Source organism: Chelonia mydas, chromosome 3 (genome assembly GCF_015237465.2).
Source record: "Chelonia mydas isolate rCheMyd1 chromosome 3, rCheMyd1.pri.v2, whole genome shotgun sequence".
Classification (NCBI taxonomy): Eukaryota; Metazoa; Chordata; order Testudines; family Cheloniidae; genus Chelonia; species Chelonia mydas.
In genome coordinates this window covers 67,133,817-67,157,899 of record NC_057851.1, presented here as the reverse complement: position 1 = coordinate 67,157,899, position 24,083 = coordinate 67,133,817, and the positions used below count along the sequence as shown (strand labels likewise).

The 24,083-nt window shown below is 41.2% G+C and overlaps 1 protein-coding gene across 2 annotated transcripts in view; it reads left to right on the top strand.

Annotated features, from left to right (window-relative positions):
• Nucleotides 1–24,083, top strand: part of BACH2 (BTB domain and CNC homolog 2) — a 269,574-nt gene that overhangs the window by 99,480 nt on the left and 146,011 nt on the right. For both annotated transcript variants that reach the window (XM_007063041.4, XM_037894482.2), the window contains exon 2: nt 19,846–19,969. The gene's annotated coding sequence lies outside the window, so the exon portion shown is untranslated. The remainder of the gene's footprint in view (nt 1–19,845; nt 19,970–24,083) is intronic.

The window sequence follows — 24,083 nt, the reverse complement described above, 5'->3', positions numbered from 1 at the left end:
AAACCTAGCTAGTAACTGTTAGCTATTTCTAAAATTCCCTTAAAATGTAAGGGATGTGCTGGCTGCCGCTTCCCGCAGCCCCATTGGCCTGGAGGCGCGAACCGCGGCCAGTGGGAGCTGCAATCAGCTGAACCTGCGGACGCAGCAGGTAAACAAACCAGCCAGGCCCGCCAGGGGGCTTACCCTGGTGGGTCACATTCCAAACTTTGCCGATCCCTGCAATAGTGCGTAGAAGCCAGCCAGGTCAAGGTCCTATTGTGCTATGCACTATATGAAACGATAATGACTGCCATGAGGAGCTTACAGGCTAATTTACATGTTTCAAATGGCAATAGTCAGGAGCTACTCAGGATTTTAGAATGTTGGACTAAGGGGTGGGAGATGGACTGGTGAGAAGAGTGCAAACAAGGCAGCCAAGTGTGCAGTTATATAAATACCGCCATCACCTGTGGGGTGTGAATCAGTAGATACAAACGCACACCTCCTATGTGATGTTGACATTTGTCTACTATATTGCAGTGCTAAACATAAAATTACATTTTCCAGGCATGGCTGACCACCTCACCTGCACTCTGCCCACTAATCAGTCTCTGCCAATGGTACTCCTGATAGCTATCATTCTGAAAACAAATTAATTGAAAACCTGTTAAAGAAATGTCCTCTCTTTTCCTCAAAATATGGAATCCCTCTGCTTCACCCTTCCCACAAGCATGTGGACACACACTTTCCTACCAGCATCTCATAGCGAAGGAAAGATGATATTCAGCCCTGGAGCAGGCTCTGATAATTAAGTACTGCAAACTCTGATAATTAAGTACTGCAATCAGGAGCCTTGTGCAGCTGGAAGGTAAAGTGTCTTCGCTTTTCAGTGAGACATAAGCAGAGACAACACTTGTTCTTAGCCCTTGAGGGTACTAAGGAAGCGGACTTTGAAATTGAGATATGATTTACCTAAAATAGCTTTTCTGTAACTTTTAGAAATTATAACATTTTTATAAGTTATCTTTATGTTGCTCTGAGGCATGTGCAGTTGGACCTCCTGCACTATAGGTGGAAAGTCAGAAAAAGAGTAATAATTAAATTATGGAAAATGCTCTAAAATATTATTTAAAAAAAGTCTGTGAAATGTTGCATATGCATAATATGTGTTGGTATGATATGATGTTAAGGTTTTATTGGCACTCTTTCAAATGACTTGCATAATTCATTTATGGATTTGCTGCTTATGAGTCGTATGGTCACCTAAAACTCATACTGTTAAAGCCTTTATACCACACTACATCATCAGATGATATCTGAGTTAAGAATATGTGCTATCTGAATTTTTCCTATGTCATCAGATGTTGCTTAGGGCATGAACAAGGCTCTGCCATCCCTGTCTATCCTGCACTGCTTTTTTCGTGTCCTTTAAATCCCATAAAGTTTCCCTCTCTGAGTAGAGTTTGACACAGGGACTCTTTCAGTTGGCCCTTTTTGAATGTTCCTCCAGGTGCCCAATGACACAGCTGCCAAGGCATTCTGGACACATGTCCCAGATACTTCTGTTGTCTTTTCTGGGTAACTTTGGAGGTAAAGGGTTGTTGAAGTCTGATAAATCACAGCATTTTTTATAAATTCAAAATTTGGGTGCAACATACAGGGAAACTTCATTGGTGTTGGAGTGCCTTTTCAGCTGAAGAATACTGCTGAGATTTCACAGTAGTGAATCCCCAAAATGGTTGATCGTTGAGAGACTTGGAAATGACTAAGACAGGAATGAGGGGAAGAGGGTTAAATGGCTTGTTTAATAGTTTTGAGCCTCTGATTTAAGTGAATAAATGTTTTCCTTTTCCCCCTACATCTTTCTATTATTTTTTGTTTGTAATGTGTGTTTTATGGGAAAGTTGTTTAAGAAATTTATGGGAGGAAATTTTCCATCTGTGGCATAATGGGATCTTCAGAAATAAGAAACTAATTATTATCAATAAGTACAGGTTGTTTGGTCAGCTTTCTTCTGTATTATAGCAGTGGCATCTGCACAGTCTTTTAATAAGTTTTCTCTTGAGGCAACTGTGCGGGTCTGACATGGACCTATGATGGCCATCCACCTTACCTTCTAATGTGGGGGTGCACCAACCCCCCCCCCCCCCTTGGCATTGAAACTGCTGAGTTTACATAGTGTAGCTCCCTCAGGTCCAGTAACAAGCAAATGGCATACAAAATGATAATGGATCTTCTGCTTGGTTGTATTATATGTTTGTTTTGGGGTCGTGCCTGGAGGCCCCAACTGTGACTGGGGCGTTGGAGTGCTAGGCACTGTACAAATACATAGAAACAGTCCCAGCCCCGAAGATCTTGCAATCAAAAGAGTGGGACAAAAGGAGTATGATTTCCATTTTAGAGATGGAGAATTGAGACACAGAGTTTAAGTGCTTTCCCCAAGGTCACACAGGGAGTTCATAGCATGGCTAGGAATTGGACCCTGATCTCTTGAGTCCCAGGTCAGAGCCTTAACCACAGAACAGTTGTGTCTCACTCCATCGTTAGACTGACTTTTTCTGACTTATTGTCTCTTTTCAGTTACACTTGAGAAGATTTGGGAGCTTTGTCCAACAAGCAGTGAAGCTTTGATTATATACTGCTAAAGTTATTTTTAAAGTTAGCTTTTGATTTCCTTATCAAGGTACCTGGAAGCACTGTCAAAAAGCTGCATCTGATCCAGGTTTTATTTCAAGGGGGAGAGGTATCTCAGTAATAGTAGTAGATTATCAGTCTACCTATACGTAGCCATTCAGTGAATAGAGCAATATGTGGCACTTCCTTTGATGTATACTTCTGGAAGAAGAGTCCTGTCATTCTTTGGTTTCATCTCTCTCCACTGCTGTCCTCTCCCAAAATGTACAAGCCTTTGCTGTAAGCAATTCTCAACATGTGATCAGATCAGTAGCTACTTAGAATGATTTAAGCAGATGTAAGTTTCACCTGCACATTTTTGTTTTCTATTAATAGCTGTGTCTTGATCCCATAACACTCTCATTTTGGTTCTGCCTATTTGGTATTTCAAGAACAGTTTAGGAGAAGAGCTGTGTGTGCATCTCTGTGTCTGCCGTGGGTGTAGGGTTAGTATTGGTATTGGTGCAATGCAAGAGTTCAGTGCAGAAAATGTAATGGCAGCATGACCTCATTTTAAAAAAAAATCAGTATGGATTTTCCAAAATAATAAGCAGACTGAGGAAATGGGCCTTGAGCCAGGCTATGTAATATCTTACCCTAACACAGCATCAGTCAAACCTCCAAGCTGGTTTAAAAGGCTGTTTGAGGCTTTTTGTGGTTTGTTGAGAGTGGCCCTTTAATAATAAAAAAAAAAAAAAAATTTGTGTACAGAACGAGCAAATGAACTCCTCCATCAGAAAGTAGGTCAGTCAGTGACCTCCCAGTAGTATGAAGCAGCAGTTTATAGTTTAACTGACAGCTCAGCAGCAGTAAACCTCACTGTCTCCAGGAAGCTTGTCATGAGAAATGTAAACACATTATATCCTGTATTCCTCTTATTTATTTATTTTCATTGCCACACGAGAAACCACAAACTGTCGCTATGCATCCCCTTTCTTCACCCCTTCTAGTCTCCAGAGGGAAATGCCTTGTAACATACCTAATAATTTTTACAAGCCTCTGTAATGAGCAAGGCATTCAAACAGGTTTTTTGACAGCTGAAATTAAACACTTGGGGTCAGACCTGAATAAAATCCAAACCAACATGTCCCTGATGGGGAAGAAACATATGAGAATTCAGTTCCTACCTTTATCTAGGGGACCAAGTATCCTTGCCTTGCGTCCCCTCATGGGGCACGAGACCCTTGCTTACATCCATGGGATTTGTCTGTGCTTGTGTTGCTAACATCAGTAGCTATATTGCTAAGGAGATAAAGCTTTTTAAATGTTACAATTCCCATTTTTTTCCTAAGAATTACCTTATTGAGTTTTCCTCATAGGTTTCCATGCAAATCTGCAGACAGTTTACTTTAAAATGGTGAGGGAATATATCCCCCCTTAAGGTTACTTTAAATTTGCATTTGCTGGGATGTGATAAGTCTCACAATTTTAATTATTTTGCTTGGCTTACACCTATTTTACTGTATAGTGATATATAGGAAATAGGTTTCAGAGTAACAGCCGTGTTAGTCTGTATTCGCAAAAAGAAAAGGAGTACTTGTGGCACCTTAGAGACTAACCAATTTATTTGAGCATGAGCTTTCGTGAGCTACAGCTCACTTCATCGGATGCATACTGTGGAAACTGCAGAAGACATTATATACACACAGAGACCATGACACAATACCTCCTCCCACCCCACTCTCCTGCTGGTAATAGCTTATCTAAAGTGATCATCAAGTTGGGCCATTTCCAGCACAAATCCAGGTTTTCTCACCCTCCGCCCCCCCCCCCACTCCCCCCCACAAACTCACTCTCCTGCTGGTAATAGCCCATCCAAAGTGACCACTCTCTTCACAATGTGTATGATAATCAAGGTGGGCCATTTCCTGCACAAATCCAGGTTCTCTCACCCCCTCACCCCCCTCCAAAAACCACACACACAGACTCACTCTCCTGCTGGTAATAGCCTATCCAAAGTGACCACTCTCCTTACAACGTGCATGAAAATCAAGGTGGGCCATTTCCAGTACAAATACAGGTTTTCTCAGCCCCCCCCCTTCCCAAAAAACACACACACACAAACTCACTCTGCTGCTGGTAATAGCTTATACAAAGTGACCACTGTCCCTACAATGTGCATGATAATCAAGGTGGGCCATTTCCAGCACAAATCCAGGTTTTCTCACCCCCCCACCCCCATACACACACAAACTCACTCTCCTGCTGGCAATAGCTCATCCAAACTGACCACTCTCCCCACAATGTGCATGACAATCAAGGTGGGCCATTTCCAGCATAAATCCAAGTTTAACCAGAACGTCGGGGGGTGGAGGGTAGGAAAAAACAAGGGGAAATAGGCTACCTTGCATAATGACTTAGCCACTCCCAGTTTCTATTTAAGCCTAAATTAATAGTATCCAATTTGCAAATGAATTCCAATTCAGCAGTTTCTCGCTGGAGTCTGGATTTGAAGTTTTTTTTTTTTTGTAAGATAGCGACCTTCATGTCTGTGATTGCGTGACCAGAGAGATTGAAGTGTTCTCCGACTGGTTTATGAATGTTATAATTCTTGACATCTGATTTGTGTCCATTTATTCTTTTAAGTAGAGACTGTCCAGTTTGACCAATGTACATGGCAGAGGGGCATTGCTGGCACATGATGGCATATATCACATTGGTGGATGTGCAGGTGAACGAGCCTCTGATAGTGTGGCTGATGTTATTAGGCCCTGTGATGGTGTCCCCTGAATAGATATGTGGGCACAGTTGGCAACGGGCTTTGTTGCAAGGATAGGTTCCTGGGTTAGTGGTTCTGTTGTGTGGTACGTGGTTGTTGGTGAGTATTTGCTTCAGGTTGGGGGGCTGTCTGTAGGCAAGGACTGGCCTGTCTCCCAAGATTTGTGAGAGTGTTGGGTCATCCTTCAGGATAGGTTGTAGATCCTTAATAATGCGTTGGAGGGGTTTTAGTTGGGGGCTGAAGGTGACGGCTAGTGGCGTTCTGTTATTTTCTTTGTTAGGCCTGTCCTGTAGTAGGTGACTTCTGGGAACTCTTCTGGCTCTATCAGTCTGTTTCTTCACTTCCGCAGGTGGGTATTGTAGTTGTAAGAATGCTTGATAGAGATCTTGTAGGTGTTTGTCTCTGTCTGAGGGGTTGGAGCAAATGCGGTTGTATCGCAGAGCTTGACTGTAGACGATGGATCGTGTGGTGTGGTCAGGGTGAAAGCTGGAGGCATGTAGGTAGGAATAGCGGTCAGTAGGTTTCTGGTATAGGGTGGTGTTTATGTGACCATTGTTTATTAGGACTGTAGTGCCCAGGAAGTGGATCTCTTGTGTGGACTGGACCAGGCTGAGGTTGATGGTGGGATGGAAATTGTTGAAATCCTGGTGGAATTCCTCAAGGGCTTCTTTTCCATGGGTCCAGATGATGAAGATGTCATCAATGTAGCGCAAGTAGAGTAGGGGCGTTAGGGGACGAGAGCTGAGGAAGCGTTGTTCTAAATCAGCCATAAAAATGTTGGCATACTGTGGGGCCATGCGGGTACCCATAGCAGTGCCGCTGATCTGAAGGTATACATTGTCCCCAAATGTAAAATAGTTATGGGTAAGGACAAAGTCACAAAGTTCAGCCACCAGGTTAGCCGTGACATTATCGGGGATAGTGTTCTTGACGGCTTGTAGTCCATCTTTGTGTGGAATGTTGGTGTAGAGGGCTTCTACATCCATAGTGGTCAGGATGGTGTTATCAGGAAGATCACCGATGGATTGTAGTTTCCTCAGGAAGTCAGTGGTGTCTCGAAGGTAGCTGGGAGTGCTGGTAGCGTAGGGCCTGAGGAGGGAGTCTACATAGCCAGACAGTCCTGCTGTCAGGGTGCCAATGCCTGAGATGATGGGGCGCCCAGGATTTCCAGGTTTATGGATCTTGGGTAGTAGATAGAATATCCCAGGTCGGGGTTCCAGGGGTGTGTCTGTGCGGATTTGATCTTGTGCTTTTTCAGGAAGTTTCTTGAGCAAATGCTGTAGTTGCTTTTGGTAACTCTCAGTGGGATCAGAGGGTAATGGCTTGTAGAAAGTGGTGTTGGAGAGCTGCCGAGCAGCCTCTTGTTCATATTCCGACCTATTCCTGATGACAACAGCCCCTCCTTTGTCAGCCTTTTTGATTATGATGTCAGAGTTGTTTCTGAGGCTGTGGATGGCACTGTGTTCCGCACGGCTGGGGTTGTGGGGCAAGTGATGCTGCTTTATATAGGAAATAGTGACCATAGTATAATAACATTTAACATTCCTGTGGTGGAAAGAACACCTCAACAGCCCAACACTATGGCATTTAATTTCAGAAAGGGGAACTATGCAAAAATGAGGAGGTTAGTTAAACAGAAATTAAAAGGTACAGTGACTAGAGTGAAATCTCTGCAAGCTGCATGGACACTTTTCAAAGACACCATAATGGAGGCTCAACTTAAAGGTATACCCCAAATTAAACACAGTAAAAGAACTAAAAAAGAGCCACTGTGGCTTAACAACCATGTAAAAGAAGCAGTAAGGGATAAAAAGGCATCTTTTAAAAAGTGGAAGTCAAATCCTAGTGAGGTAAATAGAAAGGAGCATAAACACTGCCAAATTAAATATAAAAATGTAATAAGAAAAGCCAAAAAGGAGTTGAACAGCTAGCCAAAAACTCAGAAGGTAATAACAAAATGTTTTTTAAGTACATCAGAAGCAGGAAGCCTGCTAAGCAACCAGTGGGGCCCCTGGACGATAGAGATACAAAAGGAACACTTAAAGACGATAAAGTCCTCACAGAGAAACTAAATGAATTCTTTTCTTCAGTCTTCACGGCTGAGGATGTTAAGGAGATTCCCAAACCTGAGGCGTCTTTTGTACGTGACAAATCTGAGGAATTGTCACAGATTGAAGTGTCACTAGAGGAGGTTTTGGAATTAATTGAGAAACTTAACAGTAACAAGTCACTGGGACGAGATGGCATTCACCCAAGAGTTCTGAAAGAAACAAGAAAATAGTTGTGAAACTATTAACTATGGTTTGTAACCTGTCCTTTAAATCAGCTACTGTACCCAATGACTGGAAGATAGCTAATGTAACACCAGTATTTAAGAAGGGCTCTAGACGTGATCCCGGCAATTACAGACTGGTAAGTCTAACATCAATACCAGGCAAATTAGTTGAAACAATAATAAAGAATAAAATTGTCAGACACATGGAAGAACATAAGTTGTTGCGCAAAAGTCAACATGGTTTCTGTAAAGGGAGATCATGTTTTACTAATCTATGAGAGATCTTTGAGGGGCTCAACAAACATGTGGACAAGGGGGATCCAGTGGACATAGATTTCCAGAAAGCCTTTGACAAGGTCCCTCAGCAAAGGCTCTTACATAAATTAAGTTGTTATGGGAAAAGAGGGAAGATCCTTTCATGGATTGAGAACTGGTTAAAAGACAGAGAACAAAGGGTAGGAATAAATGGTACATTTTCAGAATGGAGAAGGGTAACTAGTGGTGTTCCCCAAGGGTCAGTCCTAGGACCAGTCCTATTCAACTTATTCATAAATGATCTGGAGAAAGGGGTAAACAGTGAGGTGGCAAAGGTTGCAGGTGACACTAAACTGCTCAAGATAGTTAAGACCAAAGCAGACTGTGAAGAACTTCAAAAAGATCTCACAAAACTAAGTGGGCAACAAAATGGCAAATGAAATTTAATGTGGACAAATGTAAAGTAATACACATTGGAAAAAATAACCCCATCTATACATACAAGACGATGGGGGCTAATTTAGCTACAACTAATCAGGAGAAAGATCTTGGAGTCATCGTGGATAGTTCTCTGAAGACGTCCACGCAGTGTGCAGCAGCAGTCAAAAAAGCAAACGGGATGTCAGGAATCATTAAAAAAGGGATAGAGAATAATGAGAATATCTTATTGCCCTTATATAAAGCCATGGTATGCCCACATCTTGAATACTGCGTACAGAGGTGGTCCCCTCATCTCAAAAAAGATACACTGTCTGTCATTCAAAAAAGTTCAGAAAAGGGCAACTAAAATGATTAGGGGTTTGGAACGGGTCCCATATGAGGAGAGATTAAAAGGGCTAGGACTTTTCATCTTGGAAAAGAGGAGACTAAGGCGGGATATGATAGAGGTATATAAAATCATTAGTGGTGTGGAGAAAGTGAATAAGGAAGAGTTATTTACTTGTTCCCATAATATAAGAACTACGGGCCACTAAATGAAATTAATGGGCAGCAGGTTTAAACCAAATAAAAGGAAGTTCTTCTTCACCCAGCACACAGTCAACCTGTGGAACTCCTTGCCTGAGGAATCATAGATTCATAGAATATCAGGGTTGGAAGGGACCTCAGGAGGTCATCTAGTCCAACCCCTGCTCAAAGCAGGACCAATCCCCAACTAAATCATCCCAGCCAGGGCTTTGTCAAGATTGACCTTAAAAACGTCAAAGGAAGGAGATTCCACCACCTCCCTAGGTAACGCATTCCAGTGTTTTACCACCCTCCTAGTGAAAAAATTTTTCCTAATATCCAACCTAAATCTCTCCCACTGCAACTTGAGACCATTACTCCTCGTTCTGTAATCTGATTTGTCTAGCTCCCTCTGTATCCTATCCCTACCCTCCAGCATATCTACCTCTCCTCCCAGTTTAGTGTCATCTGCAAACTTGCTGAGGGTGCAATCCACGCCATCCTCCAGATCATTAATGAAGATATTGAACAAAACTGGCCCCAGGGCCGATCCTTGGGGCACTCCACTTGATACCAGCTGCCAACTAGACATGGAGCCATTGATCACTACGCATTGAGCCCGGCGACCTAGCCGGCTTTCTATCCACCTTATAGTCCATTCATCCAGCCCATACTTCTTTAACTTGCTGGCAAGAATACTGTAGGAGGCCGTGTGAAAAACTTTGCTAAAGTTAAGGAATAACACGTCCCCTGCTTTCCCCTCATCCACAGAGCCAGTTATCTCGTCATAGAAGGCAGGCAATTAGATTAGTTAAGCATGACTTGCCCTTGGTGAATCCATGCTGACTGTTCCTGATCACTTTCCCCTCCTCTAAGTGCTTCAGAATTGATTCCTTGAGGACCTGCTCCATGATTTTTCCAGGGCGTGAGGTGAGGCTGACTGGCCTGTAGTTCCCCGGATCCTCCTTCTTCCCTTTTTTAAAGATGGGCACTACATTAGCCTTTTTCCAGTCATCCGGGACCTCCCCCGATTACCATTAGTTCTCAGAGATAATGGCCATTGGCTCTGCAATCTCATCCGCCAACTCCTTTAGCACTCTTAGATGCAGCGCATCCGGCCCCATGGACTTGTGCTTGTCCATCTTTTCTAAATAGTCCCGAACCACTTCTTTCTGCACAGAGGGCTGGTCACCTCCTCCCCATGCTGTGCTGCCCAGTGCAGTAGTCTGGGAGCTGACCTTGTTCATGAAGACAGAGGCAAAAGAAGCATTGAGTACATTAGCTTTTTCCACATCCTCTGTCACTAGGTTGCCTCCCTCATTCAGTAAGAGGCCTACACTTTCCTTGACTTTCTTCTTGTTGCTAACATACCTGAAGAAACCCTTCTTGTTACTCTTAACATCTCTTGCTAGCTGCAACTCCAGGTGTGATTTGACCTTCCTGATTTCACTCCTGCATGCCTAAGCAATATTTTTATACTCTTCCCTGGTCATTTGTCCAATCTTCCACTTCTTGTAAGCTTCTTTTTTGTGTTTAAGATGAGCAAGGATTTCACCGTTGAGCCAAGCTGGTCGCTGGTTGGAGGTTGTGAAGGCTAGGACTATAACAGGGTTTAAAAGAGAACTGGATAAATTCATGGAGGTTAAGTCCATTAATGGCTATTAGCCAGGATGGGTAAGGAATGGTGTCCCTAGCCTTTGTTTGTCAGAGGGTGGAGATGGATGGCAGGAGAGAGATCACTTGATCATTACCTGTTAGGTTCACTCCCTCTGAGGCAGCTGGCATTGGCCACTGTCGGTAGACAGGATACTGGGCTGGATGGACCTTTGGTCTGACCCAGTATGGCCATTCTTATGTGCTTATGTTCTTATGTACTATGAAAATCAGAGTGGATTAAGGGATCAAGAATGGATCGGGCCAATCAAATTTGCATGTTGGGATTTCTAGTTGCAGTATATATGTGTGAAGTGTGAGAAAGTTCTCTGAAAGCCATAGAACTGATTCTTTCCCTTGGTTTAGAGTCAGGTTGGAGGTGAGTCAGTCGTGCTTGAAGTAGAAAATGATCTGGTTCAAATATTCTCCCTTAAATCATCATAAAAGTTCTGTGAGTCACTAAGTGGTTGGCATCCTTGAAAATGTTTAACCACAGAGATCACAATACAATGTTTATCTGGAGACAAGGTTAATGTATTAACTTTTCTTCTTAATAAACACTTTTAATTTTTTTTCTTGCTCTTCTCCAAATTCTGTACAGTTTGTTGTTCACTTTCTGGTGTTGAGTGGCCCAGAAATGTACACAGAATTCTAGGTTCTTTTTCACCAGTGTCCTACAGAGAGGGATTTTTGTGATGTGATGCCTCCAAAGCTCTAGGTGATACATTTTATATGAGAGAACTTCACCTGGAAGACTGGACTTTTATTGAACTGAGTATTTAAATCAACTTTTGCAGTGGAACAAAAATACATAGCCATATGAAGTGTCTGACAGTAACTGGTGATGTTAAGGCTAATAATTCTTTTGTGCCTTATCAGCGATTTTTAAATTAGTTATCTCTGATTTTACACATCAGTAAAGTAAAATAAAATTGCCTGACATTGCTCATGCCAAGATCAGGGCTTGGGTTTGAGAGCAACCTGAGGACTACACTTGTTCATCCTTTAAAAACCCAAACACTTTACCAAAGCTGGAGGATTTTAATTAGGTTTGAACACTGCAGGCAGAAATTCAACACGAGGCTGGACAGATTTAATAGACCAACAAGGATAGCTTTTTCTCTGGATTCTTATGGCCAACTTCATCACTGATGTGTCCTACATCATAATTAAAGCTACATATAAATATAATCCTTCATTAGTATTAGTTATATTCTATGGGATGCATCTATATCCCATATAATTGATCCATATAAAAGTTAAAAGAAAAGGAGTACTTGTGGCACCTTAGAGACTAACCAATTTATTTGAGCATAAGCTTTTGTGAGCTACAGCTCACTTCATCGGATGCATACTGTGGAAAGTATAGAAGATCTTTTTATACACACAAAGCATGAAAAAATGGGTGTTTACCACTACAAAAGGTTTTCTCTCAAACATCCATTTTTTTCATGCTTTGTGTGTATAAAAAGATCTTCTATACTTTCCACAGTATGCATCCGATGAAGTGAGCTGTAGCTCACAAAAGCTTATGCTCAAATAAATTGGTTAGTCTCTAAGGTGCCACAAGTACTCCTTTTCTTTTTGCGAATACAGACTAACACGGCTGTTACTCTGAAACCTGTCATAAAAGTTAAAGGTAACAAAATATTGGAAGATACATTGAATCTTATGCTTTAGTTTAAATCAATTTCTAACTGTAAATGTTTGGAATGAGACCTAATGTGTGGGGAGCAGGTTATCCCACATCTTTCTGCTGCATGGTTCTTAAACCATCCCCTGAAGCATCTGCTGGTGGGCGCTGTCAGAGACAGGATACTGGATTAGATGGACCATGGGTCTGATCCAGCATGGCTATTCCTGTGTTTCCCATCAGCAAACATAGAGCTCATCTGGAGGTTTTGATAGAGCCCCCCATGACGGGAAAATAAGCCATTGGCTTTCAACCAAATGAAGGTTTCACAAACCTGTTTAGTTTCTTCAACTTTAAAGGGACTGATGTTCAAGGTAGGCTGAACAGAAACTTGAACCAGAACCTGTTTTCCACCCCCAGCCCTTCATGCACAGGGACCCAACCTTCCCCTCATTTAAGTGTTTTCTCTGTAGCAGAAAGCCACTTCAGAATCATGGAGGTGGAGGGGGTGATTTTTTTTTTTTTTTTTAGGCCCTTCCCAGTGGTTTCCACATGTGACGCCATACAGGTTAAGGTTCAGTTTTGGTTCAGCCCAGCTTGAGCATCTCACAGTCCTTTTAAAGGTTAAGAAATGAAAGAGGGTTTTGAAGCCTCCACTCAGTTGAAAACAAAGAGTTTTTCCCCTCTCAAGTGCCAGAGGACAGTTCTATCAGAATGTCCAAATTAACTGCTTTCCTGTTTGCTGGTGGGTGGAACATCTCTCCACGGCACCACTGATGACAGTGGTGACCTTTAAATAACATGAAGATAATTATACAGCATAAATAGGGAAATTACCCACTTTCTTTATAGTCATTGATATCATTTGTCTTGGGAGTGAGGAAACTTTGATAAAACTGATCAGCATTGCAGTGTTTGGGTTATAGTAGAACACTAATTCCTGTGAGGTTGAAAAAATGGTACACAATAATGCTGAATTCTATTCACTTGTCTCAACTGTAGGGCTTCTGATTTTCAATATAAATGTCAAATCTAGGCAATGTTTCACTGTATGTTTCACAGTATATTATCTGGTATGTTATCACCTTAAATATGAGTGTCATGAGGAATGCAGGTTACGATCCAAATGTTCCCTTCTGATTCTGGGATCCAGGGCATGGGGCTACAGAAGTGAATGTGTTCTTCGGGGGGTACTCCTGACCCCGTGGAAACTGCTCTGAACATTGGGAGGATGTGCGGCTATGGGGTCAACCAACTTTCTACCAGATTCCCTGTTTCCCTCCATCCCTCAACCTGCAGGCAAAGCAGCAAAGTTAATTCATACTTAGTCCCTAGTAATTTACTTGGTCTCCACTCCCATGCTGATGAACCCCTGACCCCATCACAAGCTTTAGTGACAGGCATCCCCTCCTCCTGTAGAAGTTGAGCTGTCAGAGGTGTGTGGTACAAACAAGGGAACTATCCATGTAAGCACCTGGCTTCCAGTGGATCCCTCAGCACTCATAGGTAGAGTTGGGTAAAAACAAAAATTCAATTTCAAAATCTTTTGACAAAAACCGGAGACAAACATTCCACTAAAAACGTATTCAAAAATTCATCCCATTTGGAGTTTATCTTCCACCCCTCCCCCCACAGTGGCAATAAAGTGCACAGGAAAGAAGAGGCCCATAATTCGGATAATTCAGGTAATTTTTGATGTAATAATTTAGATTTTTAGTTTTCTTGTAGTATGAAGAAAATTAATGTTACCATCTGTGTAGAACAAAAGAAAGTCCCAGCAAACTGATGAAGTAGACTAGTTAATACTTGGACTGTCTTCTGTTTCAGCCTCACAGCCTGAAGGATTGGGCCCAGTGGTATAGTATATTCATGTGATGCATTCTAAGTATATATAACTGTTTGGCAGTTGCTCTTTTTTTCACTTGATTGCTTTGTGTTTAGAGAAGCAATCTAAGCTAATTGAGCATGGATTATATCATTTCAGTCAGCAGCACAGATAATGTCCAGCTTGCCCGCATGACGTAAATGTGTAATGCTGAGTAGGAGTCTCAGTGTCTCTGTTTCCATTAGATTTAGAAGAGTAATCAGTTTCATTTGTCAGAATAAGGTCTCAGGTGGTGCAGAAATTCTTTACTGGAGCATATACAGGTTGTGTGCAAGTAGGAGTGGCTGTGTGTGTGTGCAAATCAACTTTATGCATGCAATGCAATACTAGGATTTTGTGCAGTGCCAACCTGAAATCAAGTCTCAAAAACCAGGAGTTAGAGCTTCTACTACATTGCTAAAATAGTTTGGTATGTAAGATAATGTTGACTTAAATAAGATTTACATTTTTCAAGAAAAATGGGTATAGGCAAACTGTTTATGCAATGTGACCAAGTTAACAGGTCATTAGAAATCTCATTCCACTTAACGTTTTATTAGTATGTAGTAGCAGTAGTTTGGACTCAAGATTGCACAGGCATCAGCTTTTGAAGAAATCTTACACAGATCACTACTGCTGCTGTTCAGCTGTATGTTGAGCAAGCCGTTCTGGCAGTGGTGTGCAGTTACTTACATTAACCACTTAAATATATTGTGAGCTGTCCATATGAATACTTGAAAGCAAAAATGAAACAGTGTACATACTGGCCTGATGTTGAAAATTTAACTTTTGAATTCTTAAATTCCCCCATAGCACGTCCAGATTGCTTCCAGAAAACGTGGAACATCTTGCATTTTGAAAATTATCTGTTGCATTTATGTATGAGTAGACTGGTGGAGATGATTTGGCTAATGAACAGAATGATCACTTACCTATGTTATACTCTGGGGTTAACTTCTTTTGCCATCATGGCTTTTTCTGCACACAGAACCCACCCTGAGCTTTTGGTTTGTTTGCTGCTTTAGGCTTTTGGCTTTTTTTGCATTTATTTTTGCGTGTACTGAGGAGCAGAGCTAAAAGTACTTAATCCTCAACTAAAGAAATCCATGTATTTAGTTCTCTTGTTTCTCCTATCTTCTTTTTGATGGCTTACCTTATTCTTCATTGGAGCAAGTTTAGGGCTTGTCTCCACTACCGGCAGGATCGACGCTGCGGCGATAGATCCACCGCTGGTTGATTTAGCGGGTTTAGTGAAGACCTGCTAAATCGACTGCCGATCGCTCTCCAGTCAACTCTGGTACTCCACCTGAACAAGAAGAGTAAGGGGAGTTGAAGGGAGAGTTTCTCCCGTCGACCCAGCGTGGTGTGGGCCCTGCGGTAAGTAGATCTAAGCTACATCGACTTGAGTTACGCTACTGATGTAACTCAAATTGCGTAGCTTAGATTGATTCCCCCCGCCCCATAGTGTAGACCTACCCTTAGTTAACATTTCAGCAGGCGAACACTTCTCACATTTCAATGAGGAGCAGTGTTACCTTGTTACTGAATCAAATGTGTAAGCAAGACAGATTTATCCAGACATAAACAAGACACATTATTTATAATCTGCTACAGTGTGCTAGGTACTGATAAACAATAAACATCTTAAATACTGATGAATCAGTTTTGACCATAGTCTTTTTTTCCACATGGAACCTTACAGAAGTATTCTCAGTAAGAAAATGTATTCACTTGTGATATCACGTATGAGCTAGACTGTGATTAGAAACAATAAAAGCGTCTGTTGTAAGATTTATCTTTCCCTTTAAAGTGGGTGGTTGGTTGGTTTCCATGGCCATGAACAGTTAATATAGAATATTTTTCGCTGGTCAGGTCTAAATGTGCTCGGAGGTAGGAGAGCATGAGCATCATGTGAGGTTATTTTTCATCGCTTTCTTCATTGTTTACATAGCACAGGCTTCTTGGAAGGTAGTAAAGAATTTTTTAAAAATTGAATCTTCATGAAAATAAGCACAAGTTTAACTGACAGGGAAATAAGTGTCACAGGTCAACATGTTTTGTGAAGCCCAAATATTTGTGAAACTTGCAAACCCTCAAACTTCGCAAGTTTGAGGGTTTGCACCCATCCCTAGTGTTAACTGTGAGGTGGCTGAAGAGACAAAGTGTAACTTTTTTTTAACTAACAGTTTATGTCTCTGTCAACACATGACACAGTTTGTCAAAGCTCTCTGCAGCTGCTGCTGCTGCTGTGAATTAATTTTGAACATCAGTTGTGAGTCGCAAACATTTTCTGCAGTGTGAGCAACTTTTGGTACGGTGTGAGTTGTCAGACACTTGATGTCTGTCTTAAGAAAAAAAAAAAGGCAGAACAGCTCATTGACTATAGCAAAATGTATTCGAGGTAGAACGGCAGAAATATGAAGTGCTTTTATTTCTTCCAGCCCAATCAGTTAAGCCCTGACACTTGGGATTTGGGTTTTTCTCACACAGTCAGCTAGTGTTTCATGTTAAGTAAGCAGGTGTGGCTAGTGTCGGGGAACCTTGACTTTCAGACCCATAGCCCTAAAAATGTCTGATAGTAAACTTTGTTTCTACACACCCAAGACAGTTAGATTAGTTGGGGGTCAGCTTTAGTCTTTTTGGAATCTGGAATGTATCTATATTTATTGATTGTTTGTTTTCAGTGCTATAGAAATGAAGGCTGTTGTGTCTGATTCAGCTAAAGGAGTAAGGAATCTTAATAAAAGTTCCTAGATCATCAGATTCAGCTGCAAAAGTTAGAAAATACGTTTTGAACTAGGACATCACCTTCCCTCTTTTAAATGAGTATGGTAACTAAAAGTGGTCACTAAGCCCCCTTTTTTAGAACTCTTACATAGGGTTAAAACTTCCAAAAATTCATCTGAAGTCATATGCCCTTAGACCAGTATCTGCATGTGCATGGGGATCCAGTCATTTATTTTTAAAAAGGACTTAAAGCATTTAAGGAGTTGCAGCCACAGACAAAATGGATGGGTGAAAAGCTAATATGGACTGTGTGGTATTGTCTCCTCTTTCCTGGGCTCATTATGGCAGTAGTATTGGCAGTAACAGTTCAGCAATAGGAGGTGATATGTTGCAGATGGAATAAGGGGCTTCACTACAGTCCAAGAAGGTCAGGGAACAAGAGGATGCCTGCCTGGCCTGGACTTGACTAGCCACATAAAGTCTGAGCAAGGAACAGTTTCACTTCTTGGCCATCAGGAAGGAGGAACTGCACAGAATATCGTGCTAGATATAGGCCATGCTGCAGAAAGAAAGAAGGACAAGCATGCTGTGCATGGCTCAGTAGCTGAAATGGGAGCTGAGGAGCCAGGGATTCCCTAGGGGGGACCACATCTTACACAGCAGCAAAAGTCCCAGTGTTAGGCAAACATTTTATCCTGCATATAGAATTAAAAGTCTCAGACGCATTTGAGCAAAATATTGCTGTATCAATGTAGCAAAGCCTCTTTTAAATCTTGGTGTGAGTAGAAGTTCAGTATAGGTTCACATCTGCTGAATCTTGTTCAGGATTTTCTGTTTGAAATGCCTGATAAAATCATCATTTGCTGCCTGCAACAGATTAGCACCCACTTTTAGCATTTTTCTGCTGAGTCATGAAGCATCTCGGTATCACTTGAATTCTTGAGTTTCTACGGAAACAGCTTCAAGAACTGTGATGCACCTCATGAATGAATACTGTGTCACTTCATGTTATTAATCACTGTAACTACCAGAAATTTGGTCAGTACCTGCTTTTCCAAAATTACAGGAAGAATGTCATGACTGAGAGATGGCCATGGGTTTTTTAATTTTCTATTTTTTTGGCTTCTCAGTTTGAAAGTAGATTTGTTTTTGTAAATGTCAGTTTGATTGGTAATTCCATAGCAAGTCCCTTTTGTAAGAATTCACATTAATTTCACAAATAAGACCGAAAGCGATTATTCAGACATAAACTGACAGATTTAAATAAACCAAGCAACAGTAACCTCCCAACATGGCGAGTATACATATTTGCATTAATTTGCCTAATCGCTGAATTGCTAACACGCCTAACAATTAAAGAACATAGCTGTAAAAATACCCCCAACTTTCTGCCTTTTATCAACAATGGTACCTCTTTTTTTCATAGAATATCAGGGTTGGAAGGTACCTCAGGAGGTTATCTAGTCCAACCCCTTGCTCAAAGCAGGACCAATCCCCAACTAAATCATCCGAGCCAGGGCTTTGTCAAGATTGACCTTAAAAACGTCAAAGGAAGGAGAGTCCACCACCTCCCTAGGTAACGCATTCCAGTGCTTCACCACTCTCCTAGTGAAAAAGTTTTTCCTAATATCCAACCTAAACTTCCCCCACTGCAACTTGAGACCATTACTCCTCGTTCTGTCATCTGCTACCACTGAGAACAGTTTAGATCCATCCTGTTTGGAACCCCCTTTCAGGTAGTTGAAAGCAGCTATCAAATTCCCCCTCATTCTTCTCTTCCGCAGACTAAACAATCCCAGTTCCCTCAGCCTCTCCTCATAAGTCATGTGTTCCAGTCCCCTAATCATTTTTGTTGCCCTCTGCTGGATGTTTTCCAATTTTTCCACATCCTTCTTGTAGTGTGGGGCCCCAAACTGGACACAGTACTCCCGATGAGGCCTCACCAATGTCGAATAGAGGGGAACGATCACGTCCCTCGATCTGCTGGCAGTGCCCCTACTTATACAGCCCAAAATGCCATTAGCTTTCTTGGCAACAAGGGCACACTGACTCATATCCAGCTTCTTGTCCACTGTAATCCCTGGGTCCTTTTCTGCAGAAGTGCTGCCTAGCCATTTGGTCCCTAGTCTGTAGCGGTGCATGGGATTCTTCCGTCCTAAGTGCAGGACTCTGCACTTGTCCTTGTTGAACCTCATCAGATTTCTTTTGGCCCAATCCTCTAATTTGTCTAGCTCGCTCTGTATCCTATCCCTACCCTCCAGCGTATGTACCACTCCTCCCAGTTTAGTATCCTCTGCAAACTCGCTGAGGGTGCAATCCACGCCATCCTCCAGATCATTAATGAAGATATTGAACAAAACCAGCCTGAGGACCGACCCTTGGGGCACTCCACTTGATACCGGCTGCCAACTAGACATGGAGGCATTGATCACTACCTGTTGAGCCCGACGATCAAGCCACCTTTCTATCCACCTTATAGTCCATTCATCCGGCCCATACTACTTTAACTTGCTGGCAAGAATACTGTGGGAATCTTTTTCTCTTTGTTTAGTATATTTTAATCTAAACACAAGTAATGAAATCCTGGCCCCACTGAAGTCAGTGGGAGTTTTGCTATTGACTGTAATGAAGTTTGCATTTCATCTCACTATTATTTCAGAACATTCTAGGCTAAGCTGGCTGAAAAACAGTAAAAACGTCTTGCTAATTTTCAACATCATTTTTATTTAAATTCTTAATGTTGGAAAAAATTTCAACTTGGTCTACATGAAATGGTTAGAAAATCGCAAATATTTTTCACAAAAAATTCATCCGTTTTTGAAATTCAAAGAATTTCAACTGTCTCCAATTCTAAGCAACCCTCCCGCACTCTCTCTATAAGCATTTATGTTCTTTACAACAGCAGATGTGAGGCTTGGTAGCTTGCTGGCTTCTTTGATGCATAAAATCCTTTATTCTTTGTTCCTGGGTGTAGTTAGATTTGTAGTTGTTTGTTGTAAAACGAGGCTTGAGAATTTTATAAATTTCCCCATCAAACCGCTTTTGGCCCAATGTGGTGAACAAAAAGACAACTAAATTTGAATATTTCTCACAAAAGATTTTGGTTTTGTTTCTGTTTCTAGGTATAACTATAGGTGTTTCTTAACGGCAAAAGAGTTGAGCCACACAACATCCAGTTGGAGATAGTAAACTGCCTAAAGCAGCAATCTGCTTGCCTGAAAAGAGTTGCCAAGGACTGTATGTTAGGTAAGTAGTTTTGCACAAGTAGTGTAAAGAGGTTTGTTTTTTGGAATCTCTCCTTATAATTTAATATGCTGTCTATTTAACTGTAGCAATGAATATTAAAAAACTGCATGTAGGGCACTTACCTAAGACTCATCCCTTGGAAGCATTTCCAGAACGTTGCTGGCTAATTTTGAAGCTCCTGGATACAGTGACAAAACACTGTTCTAGAAACAGGTGCCTACACTTAAATCTAAAAAGAAATCTTAAAAAAAATCCATGTGGATCTCTTTGCCCCGTGCAGTTCACGTTTTCACCTCAGTGTGTTTGTCAGATAAATGACAATGTTGTTGTCCTCAATGGGTTGATCTTTTTGTATTTGTTTTTGCACCAGTATATTACAGTATTCTTCACTGCAAACCCCTAATACAGACGTGCTCCACAGGTGTAGATGGTGATTTGCTTTTCCATACAGTTTCTTCACTGGTAGATTTTTAAGTCCAGAAGGGACCATTAGATCATCTAGTCTGACCTCCTGTATATTAGAGGCCAGAGTATTTCACCCAGTTATAAACAAGGGTTCTCCATTACTGATGCTGATGATGCATGAACCAAAAAGAACATAGTTCCCCTTTCAGGTTTCAGGCTGAGTATATGGGTGTGGCAGTTACAAGCATATTTTGTTTTATAAACTCAGCAAAATTGCTCTGGAAATCATTAAGGCACACAAAAAAATGAAACCACTTCCCAGTGCCATTTTTAAAGTCACTTTCCAAAGTAGAACCAATTTTGATGTGGCTATGACTTCAATTAAAAAAATACTTTCTCCTTTCCTATTTACATTGTCCTCCATTTTGTGATTATTGTGCATACGACAAATATTCATAACACTTCTACTACTTCTTAGACTGTAAGTATCTCAAAATGATCTTGTAACAACAATTGTCTCATCTCAGCTGAAGGGCACGGGGGTAAAGTGTCCTAAGACTCAATCCTACCAAGTGTGACTCTCACATTTGAAGTTAAGCATGTTTTTTAAGTCCTTTGCTGGATTGGGCTGGAGCACTCAGCCCTTACAAGGTAGAGTCTTACATCAAAAGTTTTGAATCCCAGAACAGTTCACTGGGTCCTTCATCCTCCTGAGGTAAATACATTGGAACAATTCAGTCTATTTTTTCTGGAGTAGGTCTTTTAAAAAAAATCCCTTCTGCTCTGTGTAGACACTGGACACTTCATGTAAGAATAGAGCTTGTCCTGATGAGCTTGACTAGAATTTCCCCTCTCTCCAGTTCTGCATTGGGCTGTGTCTGCCAGCTGTCCCTCAGGCAGCCATTTCATTGGCGCTGTATATCTATAGAGCACTTTGGCAAAGCCATGCCAAGCCCAATTCTATATCTCTGTGGAGGCAAGGTAGAAGAAGGACCCATTCATTGGTGTGATGGTGGAATATGTTGGCTGAGGCACCTTGACAGCGGAATAGAGTGGGGAAATTGTTTGTGGAAAATTATATTTAAAATAAAAACCTATCAAGATATGTACCTTTGACATTTGCTTATAATTTTTCTTGTCTGTTTGAAGTGTAAGCTCTTCTGTCTTGTCCTGTGTGTTGCTAAAGCACTTAGCAAAAGGATGCCTTGATCCTAAATGGCCCTGTGGGTTTTACTGCAAGACAAATACTAAATAGCTATTATGATCGATTTTAAATAGAAGTTGGTTTAATGCTATTTTATATTTTTATTCTTGTGGTTCAGGCTTATTGGCATTCATAGTAAAAAGCTGGATTGTATTTTTGATCCAGTTGTGTATATAACTCACCCGGAAGTAGTCACGGCTCAATCCTAACCCAGATTCAGACTAGGTATCCCAGAGGAAATACTGCTGTAGCAATTATAATGATTCTGTAAATCTCAGCTTTCCAGAGACCTTGATTCTCAATTCCAATACAGCCTTCGATCTCATGTCTTTGAGTTGGACTATATGTCCATTCAAGAATATGAAAAGGTTGCTTGTCCAGCCTCTGAGTGGTCTGAAATGTTACAGACCTCCAATATTTTTAAGCAGCTAAGTAAATGTTAATTGTTTCACAAGTAGCTTTTTCCAATTATTGAGTAATGTTGAGTGTTTTCTATAAGCAATTGTTTTTTCAGCTGCAGCGTGGTACTAAATATTAAATATTTTAGAAGGTTATTTTTGCAGCTGTTCAGTTGCTTTATACATTTTAAGTTTCATGTTATTTTGTTATTTGATGGCTCTACACACGCAAGCCAGTGAAAGGCTGTGGTAGCAGAAAAGCACATGTGTTTTCCTGGTGCATCTTTATACGTTGTGGATATTTTAGCTGTAGCCCAATAAGCAGTTATGTAGTACATGGAATTTGTGCAAGTTTGTGGTATTATAGCATTTTTTCCTCAGCTGTTTAGAACTTTCTTACAGAGTTGCATGTTGCATTGCAGGCCACAATGACCTATTTTCTTTCCTCCCAAAAGCAAGAGCAGAGGGATTCATTCTGTGGGAATTGTTTCTTTGAGTATTGTCAGCTCATCGTGAGCAATCTTTTCGTTATGAACTATGACTTGTTAACATAGCACTGTGCACATTTATAATAATAGTGCCTTTCACCAGAGGCTCTCAAAACATGTTCAGATGTCAATTAAACCACAGAACACCATTATAAAGAGAGATAAGTAAGTGTTCTTACCCACTGGGAAGTTTGATAAACTGAGGCACAGGGAGGTTAAGCCTAAAGTCATAGAGTCAGGAGAATACATTCTAGGTGTTCTGTCTCCTTGGTCTAATCCCTGTACTTTCTCCAGCTTGTTGCACATACATAGAAATCCTAGCCCTACTTACATGGACTGCAGCTTGGAAGTCTGTTTAAAAATTCAAGACTCTGGGCCTGACTCAGAAAAGGACTGCTGTTCAGAACAGAAGTTAAGCACCTCCTAGGTCCCATTGAAGTCAATGGAGACTCAAGCACATGCATAAAGTTAAATAAACCACTTGCACTTGCTTAATTGAGGCCTCTATGTGCAGTTTATAGTTCTGTTTTTCTCCATTTATCCATTCTTATTCCATTTATTGCCTTATGAATGTTTCTACCTTTATAATTATTTTTTACTGTAGGTCTGTGAAACTGCAAATGTAACTACTTTTAAATGTCCCTAAAATATTTAAATGGAGTTATGGCTGTACAAGAAGGGAGAGATACTGATAAAAGTAAAAAATGTGAAACTGACGGCAAAAGAGGCTGATTAGAGGCTAATGTAAGCAGAAGAAAATAAATAGCAAAGGTTACATTTTGATTAATATTACATTTCTTGGGTTTTTTTCCTTATTCTTTAGTATTTTCCTTTATTATAATTATTTTACTGATTTTGTCCGTTGTTTAGCACAGCTTGTGCGGGGAAGGGGTGCTCCCCCTTCTCTTCTTTCTCTTCCCGATCTGGGCCTTTGTTTGTTTTTCTTGGGCCTCAGTCCCCAGCTTTGAGTACAGGTTATGCTTAAGACTTTGGGCTTCAAAACCTGCCAGATCTGCCATCCGTCTTTTCCTTGAAGCAATGGACATTCAAGCTGCCTCGGTTGCCTGGAGACTCCCATCCCCTCCAAATGTAAGATCTGTTCAGGATTTAAGAGCAGATCTAAGAAGTTGAGAATGGGCTTAAACTCCTCTTGATGGAGCACTCTCTGAGACCCGCAGGATTCAAGTCAATCCCTATGCATTGGATCTGCCAACAACGTTTGCTTTGGTTGTAAGCAAAGATCCTGAGGGGCCCTATCGTACCATTCAGACCATAAAATAAAAGATTCTGTTCTCCAGAATGGGACAAGAGAAGGGGAAAGTCACCCCCCCTGGTGTCGAGCTTAGGAGACCTTGCATCTCAATATGGGTACTGCTGAGGGTTTCATTCCTTCTGGTATGGACACCACAGCACCAGCTAAGAAGCCATGTACTGAGAAGTCACTTAAAATAGCACCGGCATCGGCACCAGAATTCTGTGCCTTTGAAACATAAGTACTCCAGAGCCGAGTCAAAAATCATCATCACACAATGATAGTACTTCAATAATGTCCCCAATTACATCCAACATATTGACTCCTGAGGATTCTGTCCAGAATTCTCAGTGTTTTCCAGGCTCCT